The sequence below is a fragment of the Rhineura floridana genome, chromosome 12, assembly GCF_030035675.1.
Source record: "Rhineura floridana isolate rRhiFlo1 chromosome 12, rRhiFlo1.hap2, whole genome shotgun sequence".
Taxonomy (NCBI): Eukaryota; Metazoa; Chordata; class Lepidosauria; order Squamata; family Rhineuridae; genus Rhineura; species Rhineura floridana.
Genome location: NC_084491.1, coordinates 13,604,924 through 13,618,613, shown reverse-complemented (window position 1 = coordinate 13,618,613; position 13,690 = coordinate 13,604,924). Strand labels below are relative to the sequence as shown.

Here is a 13,690-nt window from a genome sequence, read left to right as displayed (position 1 = left end):
CTGCTCATGTCTCCTGGGTGTCAAGGGCCAGCTAAAGATCACTCCCACAGTGAGTGCCTCAGGGGTTACGTGCCCTGCCACCCGTGGGCAAGCTGCATAGTCCCAAGGAGCCCAGTTGCCCCACAGCTGGCAGTTGCGGACAAGGAAGGGGCTGGCTTGGGCTCTTAGAAATGAGTACCATGCATGGCAGGTGCTGGAAGGAGGCCTAATTGATAAGTTTTTTCTCCTTGGAATTCAACCTGGCAGTTGTTTACAATATAAATATATATGTGTCATGAAAAAAGCTGAGGGAATATAGCTACATTGTAAGTTGTAAGATCAGGGCAGGTTTGCTTGTCTCTGAGCTGTTCTGAACAAGCAAGCTTTAACTGGTTTCTCCTGTCAAAAGCACAGTGTGAGCACAGGTGGCTTGGCTTAAGGCCAATTTGAAATTGAGTTCACTGGAACCTCAAAAAGGGAGGCAGCAGCAGGGAAGGTGAATCTCATGACATTACATGAGGGGAACTGATTAGAGTGGGAGTTCTTTTTTCTTTTTTTTACTTGGACTAATAATTCATACAGGAACCCTTTAGGTGACATCAGCAGGATCTAGAGTCAATATTTTAAAAAGGAGGTTTTCCTACTTGAGAAGGTAAGTCCCTGTTTTAAAGGACTTGAAAATTGTATATTCAGGTCTCCATCTTTTCTCATGCTACAGGAATGGTAACCACATACTAGTGTAATAACACAACTTACAAAATGATTATGCATATGAGAACTTAAAGATACTACACCTTTGGGTGTAGCATACATAGGAAGAGTCCTATGTGCAATTAATTGTGTATGTGACACTCCTGCTTTGTTTTACAGATGGGGAAGTTGTCTCAGATTGCCTTTAAGACTGCACAGTGCTGGTACCTCCAAACACAGATTAGAGTTGGGAATATTTTTCCTAAGGAAAAAAGTATTTGTGGCAAAGAAACTAAAATTATGTAGGTATGGGAGTTGAAGAACATTTGATAATTGCATAATTCTTAAAACAACTTCTGCGTTTTTAATTTATTAATTTATTTACTGTATTTGTTCATACTCCACTTTTCTGAGTTATAGCCAAAGTAACTTATACAAAAAATGAAGCAATGAAATGACAAATTAAAAACAGTACAGTAAACACAAAAAACAGCAGCACCATATTATTGTTATTATTTCATCACCACCTTTCTGCCCCTAAGGACTCATGAGACAATATACAGTAATATATATCATATGCAGTATAAAAACATGCAAACAAAAATACCAATAAAAACTATTATTAGAATTTATAACCTATCAAAAGTCAGGTGGAACAAAACAGTTTTATAGCCTGCCTAAACCTATGCAAACATGGGGCCAAACTGGTTTTCCTAGGGAGAGAATTCCATAACTGGGGAACTGCTCCAGAGAAGGCCCCTGTTCCAGATGTCTTGTTGATGGGTCATGCAGAACCTCTGATGAAGACAGTAAATTGTGGGAAGGCTCATATGGGAAGAGGCAGTATTTCAGATATCCTGGCTCCAAACTGTTTACAGCTACATAGGTAAGAACTAGCACCTCAGATTGTGCTGAGAAACAAACTGGAAGCCACTACAGTTAATATGTCTAGTGCTGTATGGTCCCTAATATCACACATACCAGACAACAATTTGGCTGCCACATTTTGTACTTGCTGTTCTTTCCAAGAGCAGCTCCACATAGAGCGCATTGCAGTATTGTAAAGGGGAGCCGATTAAGACATGGATCACTGTGGCCAGATCCTCAGAATGAACAAGCCCTATGACACCACACATTTTAATTTCATCCCACTTCCATGGAGATAGAGGCTTGTTTTTAAAGAGGAAATTGAGATCTTAAGATGTCACATTCCATAACACATCCCTATCCTTGTTTAGCACAGTATGCCTAAATATGCAAAATAAAGCATTATTCTTGAATCTGCCTCCTTGTGTGAAAAATAGGTCAATATCATTGCTATCCTTTTTGACAAAGCCAATGCACAGGAAATGGATGTAACTCAGCCAAATAGATGCTAAGCACTGGTAGTAAAACACGCATTAATCCCGAAGCTATATACTTCTCCAGGGTGAGAATAGGAGTCAGGTTCCCTGCTGATAGAATTGTCTGTGGCTTTATTACTTCAGCTGCATTTATTTCAATTGTAGACAAGAATCTGGGCATTTAAACTGTAAGAATTGTTATGGAAATATGCAAAGTAACTCAGCAGTCTGAGCTACGTGTGCCAGTGTGTATAGAAGCTTAGAAGCAGGCTTTTACCCTGCATTTAGATCACTAAGACTTAAGACTTAGTAAAATAAGAAAAACTACTTTATTTATGGAAGTACATAGTAGATAGGAAAGGCATACCTAATTCTAACTAACTAACTAAGTTTGAGGAGCAATGCCCAGACTTGGGTATTGCCCTCATGGATGTCTCCTCTCTCTCGGACAGTCAAAGAAAAAGACAGGAGGGAGGGGCAGGTCAGTCTCCCTCAGCATATCAGTTTACAACAGAAGGAAGTTAGATAGAGAAGAGCACAGGTAAAGGTAGGCAAGCTTAGCCAGCTGGAGGACCCTAACTCTATCTTCCTTCTGGTATACAAACAAAAGAACCCAAACAGAAGTTGCTCTTGCCCCATTTCCAACAATAATAGCTATCTTAAGGCCAGCGGTAACCATTTAAATTTGACATTACGCTGAGGCTGGCTCTGCCATGGAACAGGATGAAGCAACCTACTTCAAGGGACACCATGAAGGGAGTATATATGGAGGCAGGAATCAGTGTCTGATGGGCTACAAGACTTTTTACTGTTGGTCCTAAGAGGGCTGCAGTTTATGCATCATAGCATCTTGGGCTAGTAGTGCATTACTCCACCTTTAGGCATGTGTACATGGTAGGGATGAGTGAAAATTCAATTTAGTTTGCATTTAAAGCTGAATTGTTCGAATCCGCACTTTCCAAAACAACATGAGAACTGAAACAAACCCATCCTTTGGAAGTTGCACTTGTGCGAATTTTGCGATAGAGTTCTCCAACTAAGCAATGTTTGCAAAAATACATCTGTTAGGGGAGAGTGTGCATAAAAGTGAATATATTAGTGAAAATCGCATACAAAAATGCATTAAATTAGGAGAAATTGCTTGCAAAAATGTGCACATTAGTCAAAACTGTATATAAACATGTTTAGTAGAAGAAATTCTTGAGAAAATGCTGGAGAATTTTATGAGGATTTTTTTAAAATGCAAAAATGTGGAGAACTGAATTTCAGATTGGAAAAATGAGAGAACTGAAATTGACAGATCTTTCCATCCCTAATACATGGCAAACTTGCATTGGTATATAATAGTTTAATCCAGGGCTGTGGAGTCGGTACGCCAAACCTTCGACTCTGACTCCTCTATTTTTCTACTGTCCCACTCCAACTCCACCCAAAATTGCTTCCAACTCCACAGCCCTGGAAAGGGCTGTAAATGTCTTTTTAAATTGGAAGCTCTCATAGGATCATTTTTATCGCTGCCTGAATATCAGGGCTGTGGAGTCGGTACGCCAGACCTTTGACTCCGACTCTGACTCCTCTATTTTTCTGCTGTCCGACTCCTTCATAAATGGCAAATGTATATTAACAAATTTACTGTAGTAAAATGGTAGCACAAGGCATTTCATCACCACCACGTGAATCCAGAGCTTGGAAAAGTTACTTTTTAAAACTACAACTCCCATCAGCCCCAGGGATTGGGCTCATGGGAGTTGTAGTTCAAAATTTATGAAGGAGTCGGAGTCGGTACATTTCTGCCGACTCCGACTCCACCCAAAATTGCTCCCGACTCCAACTCCATGACTCCGACTCCACAGCCCTGGTTTAATCATCATAGCTCCCCTCAGTATTCCTCAGAACTGTAATTTGGGCAGGACAATAACTGAGACTCCTCTGTTATAGATCTGAGGCCCTTCTTACAGAATTAGCTTTCTATGGAAGGAGATTAACTATTAAACCCATTTAGGTCTGTTGTGTTGATTTGTTTTCACTGTGTGGAACCACCTACAAGTTCTGTGAGGCATGACTAGATGAATACACACAGTACACAATACACACAGTATTACATAGAGCTTGGAAGATTACTTTTAAAAAGTAATAAATTACAGTTACAATTATATGGCCTCAAAAAGTAGTAATTACCGTTACAGTTACAATTGCTCTGAAAGTAACTGATTACTTTACTTTCTCAAAAGTAATCGCTACAATTACATTTCAGTTGCTTTTTTAAAAAAAGCCTACAAGGTGCTGGCCTTGGCTGCTGTGCATCTAAGTAGACTAAAACAACATTAAAAATAAACACACACATACAGAGGTAGTAGAATAGTTCTTTATCCATAAGATAGCAATGGTGGTCTCTCTGCTAGTAAGGGAGCTGGGGAAGGAGGCAGAGGCCACTACTCAGATCTTTGCACTTCAAACCAAGTGGAATACCCCCCCCCACTCAGCCAGCCGGCATAATCTCTCTCACTTAACCACCTCCTGGACCCTGCCCTGCCACCAACTAAGAGACACTCACCCAAGCAAACATTTTCCCCCGAGATGCAAAAAAGTTAAAATATTGCAAATGCAGCACAGTTTCCAGAGAGGGTGGTGGAGGCCACTTTGTGTGCCAAGTGCAAACACAGCATTCACATGCATACACACGCACATGCACACACACTGTCATTTTTCACCTCCACAGTTTTTTATCTCCATTCTGCTGCTGCCTCCTTCTCTTCCTTTATCCATGTTCTTGCCCTCCAGCTCCTTTTTTCCTCCACTCCATTCTTCAGCACCACCACCATCTATTTTTTAAACAGTTGTTTTTCCACTCCACCCATCTCACTCTCCACCTCCTCTCTCGTCGCCTCCTACCCACCCACAGAGCATGAGGGAAGAGCGATGCTGCACAGAAGCCCAGTTTGAGGCACATGATTTTCATCCACAAATCAGAGGAGCAGAAGACTTCCCCTGCTTCCCCCCTCCCACGTAATGCCCCCCCAAAAAAGTAATGTCCAAAGGTAATGCTGGAAACATTACAATTACTCCACAAAGGTAATAAAATTACTCCTAGTTCTATTACAATCAAAATGTAAAGGAATTACCCACTCGTTCCTCAAAAAAGTAATTAATTACAAGTAATCCGTTACTTGTAACTAATTACTTCCAAGCTCTGGTATTACATGCATGTTTTGCAGTGATGCCATACCCTGCAGTTTATGCAGAGGGAGTGATCCACACCATACATTTACAACACATCCAAGACATTTAAAACACGAGTTCCCCCAAAGAATCCTAAGAACTGTGATTTCCCCCTCGCAGAGCTACAAATTCCCATAACACAGTACAGTTCCCATGATACTATGTTTTGGTTCTAGCCTCTAGGCAAAGTAAGTGCTGATATATCTTCCCCAAATATCTCCTGTTCCTATCCCACATTGGATTCTGCAGCTGCTCAGGCCTAGCAAACAGCCTTTCTCATTATTCTCAGCCAGTAGTGTAGTGGGAAATTTAGAAGCGCAGGGTCCCTTCATGATCATCACAGCCCCCCTTTTTTATGCTGGGTTGAGAATTAGATCTTTGTTTATGCCTTCTCCCACAACAACAGACATCCATAGGAGCCAATAAGCATGAAAGGTGTGTGTATTAGCTACTGAAAAGTCTTCTCAGTAGCTGACTCACCTCTTTCACTCCGAGTGGCTCTAATCAGCAGGAAAGGGCAAGGAAACATGTTAGAAGACTCTTCTCATTGGCTAACCCACACACCTTTCATGCTGATTGGCTCATGGGATGCTGGCGATACAGGGACCTTGCTGGGACCCTGCTCCCCCCAAAAGTAAGGGGTCTAAGACTTCCCCGAGACCAAAGATGATTACGCCCCTGCTTCCAGCATTACTCTTTTGATTGAATTGGAAACCAGTATGGCCTCTTTACATATACCCTCCCTATGGGAACTACCTACCATTCCCTCCTAGCATGCTGCCTTCATACAGGCTGGGTCTATATAGCTAGATCTCATACAGCAGACTGGACCAAACTGCTTCAGACTCTGGTTGGACATCCCATTTTTGGCTGCTTCTCCTCATTAAAAAAACAAAATGCAAATAGAAAAGTAGTACACCAGGGAGAAAGGTTTTAACCTAGCCTTTGGCCTGCTGTGTTAAGGTTCTGTTTGCAATGACTTGTTATTATAAAATAGTATTTAAAAATGTGATCACTTAGCTACAGCCTAAAGTGATTCACTCCATTCTGTTACTATCACATTCTGCTACACGCACAGATTTGGCCTATATGCTGCAAAATAAAGTGGTAGAATGGACTATGCAACTTCAGACTACAGGTGAGTGATCATATTTTTAATGTTCCCCTACATAAAACAAAACTCCATGAAACGGAAAACTAATATAGTGAGGGAAAGGCTGTCAACACCTTTCTGCCTCAGTAATCAGTTTTCTATTTGCAAATAGTTTTAGAGGGGGGATGTTCAAAATGTGACCACCTACATTTAGTTTGAAAAGGTACAGTCCATTCTGTCCCCTCATTCTGCTCCATGTATATCTAGCAGATGGCTGTCTGGGGCATGTTAGTTTTACCCTTAATGTACAATTTATCAATCTATACCTCACCTATCTCTAGTTAAGCAGCCACCTTTGGTAATCTGTTGTAGATCAGTCAGCTCTGAGCTCTATAATGTGCCTGTTTGTTGGTTTATCCTGTTGCTTCTGATTTTATCTGGTGGTGTTTTAAGTACAAGAACCACTGGATCAAATATTCATATGCCACATGTGGCAAAAAGGATATTTATTATTTTTTCCATTTATACTCCACTTTTCCTTCAAGAAAGTCAGATTCCCCCATATGATTCCCAGGTAATCTGATCCAGGCAGCCTACAAAGCCAGACCTGCTTAGCTTCAGCAATAGAACTGTGGTCATATCCACACTATACATTTAAAGCACTCTTATACCACTATAACAGACATGGCTTCTTCCAAAGACTGTAGGACTGTACTTTGTTAAGGGTGCTGGGAACTGCACCTCTGTGAGGGATCTCTGAACAACTCTCAACCCTCTTAACAAACTAAAGTTCCCATGTTTCTTTGGGGTAAGCCAAGATTGTTAAAGTGGTATAAGAGTGCTGTAAATGTATAGTGTGCGTTTGACTTGTCATGTGTTGTTATGGCCAGGCCATTTTCTGGCCCAGAAACTCTTCTGTTAGTTGGTGCCTCTGCTCATGCTGAATCCAAATGCCAGGCTCCAATTTGGTGTGAAACCAACTCCCAAGTTAATTGAATGGGAGGTAGTAGAGGAAGGCTCGGGCTGGTTTTTTTGATTGCCAGGTTTACCTTATGGAAAAGACTTTCTAATCAATGATTAATCAGGCATATGTGTCTGTGTGGGAGAGCTCTGTGTTGGAGGAGGGAACTCCTACAGCACCCTGGTCATGAATCATTTGAAAGGCAAATTCACTCAGTTACCAAGGGAACATGAGAAAGGGAAGGGACTTCCCTCACCGGAGTGACTCGTGCTCTGATGCTGCTGAGAAAATCACTCCACTTTTTTTTCAAAAAAGAAGTCAAAGCTGTGACTAAGCAACAGAAGTTATGTAAAGTGCAGGGGAGGGCTTGCTAAATCCTATCCCAGGGGAGCTCATGGGGGCCTTCCACCTACAGGGCGATAGACAGCTGCTGTGACTTCTTTACTCAGAGGGAGTAAGCTCTTTGATTATGTCCCCAGGGAAAGGAAGGATAAATCATGATTGGAAGAAAGGAAGGTGTTCAAAAGGGGGGGGTCTTCCTAAAAGGTTGTTGTCAGTACAGGAAGCTGTCGTCCAGAGAGAGGTGAAGCCTAAGTGTATGTACCTGTGATACAAGCTTGGCTGTTTTAAACTGGTACAACTGTGTGCTTTTTAAAGCCTAACAGCGTTTTTTTTACTTTGGCCCCACTGATAGGCAATGGGACATTTTAAATGTGCAAATGTTAACATAAAAAGAGCCAGTGTGGTGTAGTGGTTAGAGAGGTGGACTGGGACCTGGGAGACCAGGGTTCAAATCCCCACTCGGCCATCAAGCTCACTGGGTGACCTTGGGCCAGTCACTGCCTCTCAGCCTAACCTACCTCACAGGGTTGTTGTGAGGTTAAAATGGAGAGGGGAAAACTATGTACACCACTTCAAGCTCCTTGGAGGAAGGTGGTATATAAATGTAATTAACAACAACCAACAACCACAACAGAGGATAGGCAAGGGTTTTTCCCATTTGGAGTTAGGTTTCACCATTTAGCAATGCTAGGCTTACAGTCCTCTCATTGTCTACTATTCCCTCAGTGACAGAATTATATGTAGCAGTATATATCTCTATATCACATCTGTCTGCATGTGGGGCCACTGCAGAGAGCCAGTGTGCTTCTGTGGACTTGGACCTGGAAGACTACTGTGTTTCTGCATGACTGATGGGTCTGCCTACAGAACGTATGATGTGCTGCTCTGAGGATAGCTCAGCATGAGAGAGAAACCAAGGATATATTGATAAATAAGTGCAAAACCACCCCAAAGTGCATGGTCAAGATTGCGTAATGGGGACATGTGCTTTAACCACCCTATCACGCAATCAGGATGGCTGGATGTTTTCTACCATGTTAGTATAGATTTATGGGTAAAGGGGAGAATCTGATCCACTTTAGTGACTGTGAGTATTGAACCAGGGTCACTATAGGTTTTTCAAGTTAATTAATGCAGATTATGATGCACAGTATTTCTATGGGCCTAGTGAAAATCAAACACAAGTGCCTTGCTGCTCTGCAGTTCCACTCTGGGAGTTATTACTTTCATGTACCTCTTAGTGGAGCTCATTTTGCAAATTACCAGGAGGTTCTCAAGAAGTGAAACATTTTTTGTCCCTTTCTTTAAAAGTCCAAACTTAAGAGAGTCTCAAGCCTGATATAAACACCAAGCTTGGCAGGCAAAAAGAAGTTACCTGTGCCCTGGCCCTGGCATGTGGTTTAAACCCTGTTGCCTTGCCTGCAAAGGCAGTGTAAACATGCCAGGAATCATGTCCCAAGTGGACACTGGATTAGCATGCCATCTTGGCAAATGTAGGAAACTAGGAAGGACCTGATACAAACAAGCTAAGTGCATGCAATGCTAATGGGTAAGTTCTCCTTGCCTGACTTGTGTCATGTTTAAATCAGTCCCAGCACCAAGCAAAGCCTCTCAAACATTATTTTACTAGTATAAAGAAAGTAGGGATTACCAAGATTGACACCTACATTATCACCCATCAATTTTGGAAGAGTTGTTTCTACTGGGAATAATTTTGGCAGTGTAGTGCAGTATGCCACCATCAACTTTTATGAGCAGATTTCTAAACTGTTACACACATTTGTGGTCTCTGCCTCTCCAATGTGAAGCTTTGAAGGAAGTGTTAGCAATAAATTTGTGTGACACTACATTCATCCCCATGGCAACACTTGCTGCACTCAGCATTGACAAGCTTACTCTTACTTTTAGGTCCCATTTAAGGGTTGTGGAATGAATTAAGGAAGGGATGGAGCCACACTGTTCACATTTCAAATGGCCTCCATACATGGGTAAAATATATGGGACAAAGGGGGTTATGTCATGTTTATTATATGAGAATTTTGGCCATTAGAAAAGAGAGTATTTCTCTGTGATGAAAACAAAGAACACAACTGCAACAATGCTTCTGGCATTCTTGGTTTGTCTGTCTCATAAGTAGACATGGACATGCCTTTTCACAGCCATTCTTCATGGAAAGGCCCACATGATGCTTTAAAAATGTATATTTGGAGTTGTCAGTGTTGAATACAGTACAGAGAAAAGATACATGTTGTTGTTGCATGGATGCCATTCAATAATATATTTGTTTGTGCTTGCCTAAAAACTGAGCCTGGGTCATATCCAATACAGCCAGTGGTAAAGGCATATGTAAAAAACTGTGAAACCAGGAAACTGAATGTTTCATCTGGTCAGTGCCCTAAATATATTGACAGCAATCCTTACTTGGAAATTATTTTTAAAAATCAGAAAGAAAATATGAAGCATTTCATGTAAAAATAAAATAAATGATTTTAGTTCTGAAGCAATAGCAAGAGAGGATGGTCTTTAATATGAGTCTTCCTGAAAGGACATAAATTAGCATGACTACAAGAACTTATTTGGTGGTTAGGTTGATCTTCCATTCAAGAGAGTTTGGTTCAGGTTTTGTCTGTGCTGCAGAGTGCCTGCATGTCATAGGACCCCACCCTGGGCATCAGATTGGAGTGAATGAGGAAAGGCCAGCCAAATCAGAAGGGCCAGCAGTAAAGGCCATAAAAAGGTAGAGCCAGAGTCACAACCTGTCAGCTAAGAAACTAATGAACAGGAGCCTGTAGAGACCACAACCCCTAAGATTCACATTGAACAGACTCCAATTCCCCATTACCAGATTGCAGGGAACAAACAAGGAGAGGAGTTATAGTGTTACTGTCCAGGCCAGGAATCAGGCCCTGTGAGCTTAATCCTCTCCGTGAAAGAGGCAGGGCCTGAGAGGAGAAGTCTGGACTGAGAAAGATAAAGGCTTCATTTGGATTCCCAACCTAGTTTGAGCAAGTCGTTTGCTAGGAGCTCTCCGACCTTACCTGCTGGACTACAGTCTGGTATGCCACATCAGCTCCTCCCCAAGGTCAGGCCGGAATGCTGTGTGATCTTGGGTCCTGTTCCCAACTGTATAACAAATGACTGCTTTGCTGTGATATCTTTGCTCAGGTGGCTTCTCTGTGGCCCCACCCTTCCTTGAAAACTCCAGTAACTGCTAGAAGCCCTGAAAAGGCTGTTTATGCCCAAACTGCTTGAACTCCTGATTCTGCATGAGATGCCTGTTTCAAACACTCTGGTACCCACTCTTCCTCTCTTTCCTAATCACATTCCTAGTAATTCTCCTCCTCCTGCTTGCTTCCCCTCAGCTGTTCCCTCTGCAATTGCTCTCCTTCACCCACCCCTGTCACTATGGAAAATGGAAATGGACTGCCTTCAAGTTGAATAGGGTTTTCATGGTAAGAGGTATTCCGAGGGGGTTTCCCATTGCCTCCCTCTGAGGCTAGTCCTCCCCAGCTGGCTAGGGCCTGCTCAGCTTGCCACAGCTGCACAAGCCAGCCTCTTCCTTGTCTGCAACTGCCAGCTGGGGGGCAACTGGACTCCTTGGGACTATGCAGCTTGCCCATGGGTGGCAGGGCACGTAAACCCCGAGCAGAGCTTGGGAAAGTTACTTTTTTAAAACTACAACTCCCATCATCCCCAGCCACCATGGCCACTGGATTGGGCTGATGGGAGTTGTAGTTCAAAAAAGTAACTTTCCCAAGCTCTGCCTCTGAGCCACTCACTGTGGGGTGATTTTTAGCTGGCCCTAGACAACCAGGAGACACGAGCGGGGATTTGAACTCACAGACTCTGGACTCTCAGTCAGGCTCTCCTTCCCACTGTGCTATACCAGCTGTATCCTGTCACTATAAGCTGTTCTAAATTAGCCCAAGTATGTGTAATTTAAATAATCACATATTCTTTCTCTACCTCTTTTACTCCATTTCTTTTTTGTTTCCCTGTGTCTGATTTAGACTGTAAGCTTCTTGGGGCAGAGACCTGTGATATCTTTTTTTAAAAAATTGCATGTAGACAGTGGTGCTTAATTAATTGGTAATAGCACAACCCTGTGTCAATGGCTTGGATAATACTGATAGCAGAGCCTCCTTTATGGTTGTTTAAAATCATAGGTTCTTATCTCCCTTAGGCACTGATCTCTTAGGTTTCTGTTACCCAGTGGATGAGATATTTAAATACTTTCATTATGGGTTTTATGTATACATTGCAGTCAGTTGATGAGATCACTACAGTAGTGTTGCTTCATGGGCCACTTTAACTACCCTGACTAAAATATTTTCCTCCACCCTGCAAGATTTATTGAAACTCAACCTCATTGCTGGCAATGAGCAATTTTAAATTTGCATACACTTGAAGGAACTACCGCACCCCTTCCTATCATTCTCTCCCTTCACCTCTATGAGTAAAGAAACTGTTGTTTGTATATGATACAAACAGTGATAGCTATGATTAGGCAAGATGTTGGTTCACACTGACTTCATTTAGGTAATCAAGACATACATATTTCTATGCTAACTTGAGTGCAGAGATGAAGGTTACAACTCAGTACAGCTGTTATTTAGAAGCCCTTACTATAGTACAGGTATTCTGGACTATGTGATCCTCTTGGGATTGTGCAGTTTGTGGAGAGAGGGGAACATTTGCTGGGTCAGTAGCGTATGATGGTGCTGTGTAGTTCATCCTAGTTAATAGGCAGCTTGTACTTTTATAACAGATATTAGAACCCCACTACAGATGAGTGTATCCTTCTGACAATATAAGGAGTCCCGGAAGCAGTGAAAAATAGCATATTTCCAGAAAAGGGAATGCAGAGGCAGCTGTACCTCTGAGGAAAGCCCTCTCCTGTGCTCCCACTTCCAATGCAGCAGACAATTGGTGTCTGAGCGATTAGTCACTGTAATAAAGCTGAGGCTTCTTTCCTCCACAGAAAAGCCTGTCCCCCCACACAGGCAAACAGTCTGAATACTTAATTGGAGTTCCTCACACCTCGAGAAATATAGTTTTAAATGAAATGACAGGGTGATCAAAGCACCAGAGTTGGAACCTGGGAGCTGCAGGTTGCTATGGAGCTTCTGGCTTTGGGATAAAAAAAATGTTACACACACCATGGATGCTTATAGTATACGCATGAAAATGAAATGGAAAAGAACAAGATCATCTTCAGTTTCCTGCAACTCTGCCACAGGCTAATGTTGGACAAGTTATATCCACCCCGCTTAAGTATCCAATTTATGCATATTTGTTTGATATAGTGTGGGTAGAGTCTTTTAGGAACACTGGGATTTTAACATTAAAAAATGTAAATGTACTGCCTTCAAGTCGATTCCGACTTATGGCGACTCTATGAATAGGGTTTTCATGAGGCTGAGAGGCAGTGACTGGCCCAAAGTCACCCAGTGACCTTCATGGCTATGTGGGGATTCGAACCGTAGTCCAACACCTTAACCACTACATCACACTGGTGTTTGTGAAAAGCATTGAGCTACTGATGAAATTAACTATTGAAATTCTGTTTTATCAATAATTTTTAAAATCCTAATATTTTATTTTAGCCAGAGAACATTAGCATTACTTTTTAATCATTTTTTTTACAGATGGAGAAACTAGAGAACTCAAACACAAGAATATGCACTGAATCAGCAAACTTTGCAGCTGAGTTCAAGAAACACATGCCTGTGTACAGTCCGTTAATGTGCAAATCCAACCCTTATTTATTTTTATCTTAGCTTTTCAAACAATTATTGTCTTCCAAACTGGCTCACATCTTCAGTAAAAATGAAATATAGCCCTGCCATGAGGCTTTCAAACTAAAAAGACAAGACACACAAGGGAACGGGAGTGGAGGGAAAAGGCAGGGGAATATTAGCTCTTCAAGACCAGAATGAAGAAGGCATTTATATCTAGTTCAGGCTAGGCTGAATTTCCCTTGCAGATGTTCTTGCTTGAATGGCAATAGGTAGCTCTTTTCCTTTTGCAGGATAGAAATTCAATAAAAAACATGATGCTGAC

General features: G+C 41.9%; 1 protein-coding gene and 1 long non-coding RNA gene across 5 annotated transcripts in view; both read left to right on the top strand.

Moving 5' to 3' along the window:
* PEBP4 (phosphatidylethanolamine binding protein 4) overlaps nt 1–13,690 on the top strand; it is a 440,324-nt gene that overhangs the window by 227,098 nt on the left and 199,536 nt on the right. The gene's annotated exons all lie outside the window — the stretch shown is intronic.
* Nucleotides 483–13,668, top strand: LOC133368614 (uncharacterized). The gene is made up of 3 exons (XR_009758707.1): nt 483–631; nt 850–971; nt 13,276–13,668. It is a non-coding gene; the product is annotated as an uncharacterized LOC133368614 (long non-coding RNA).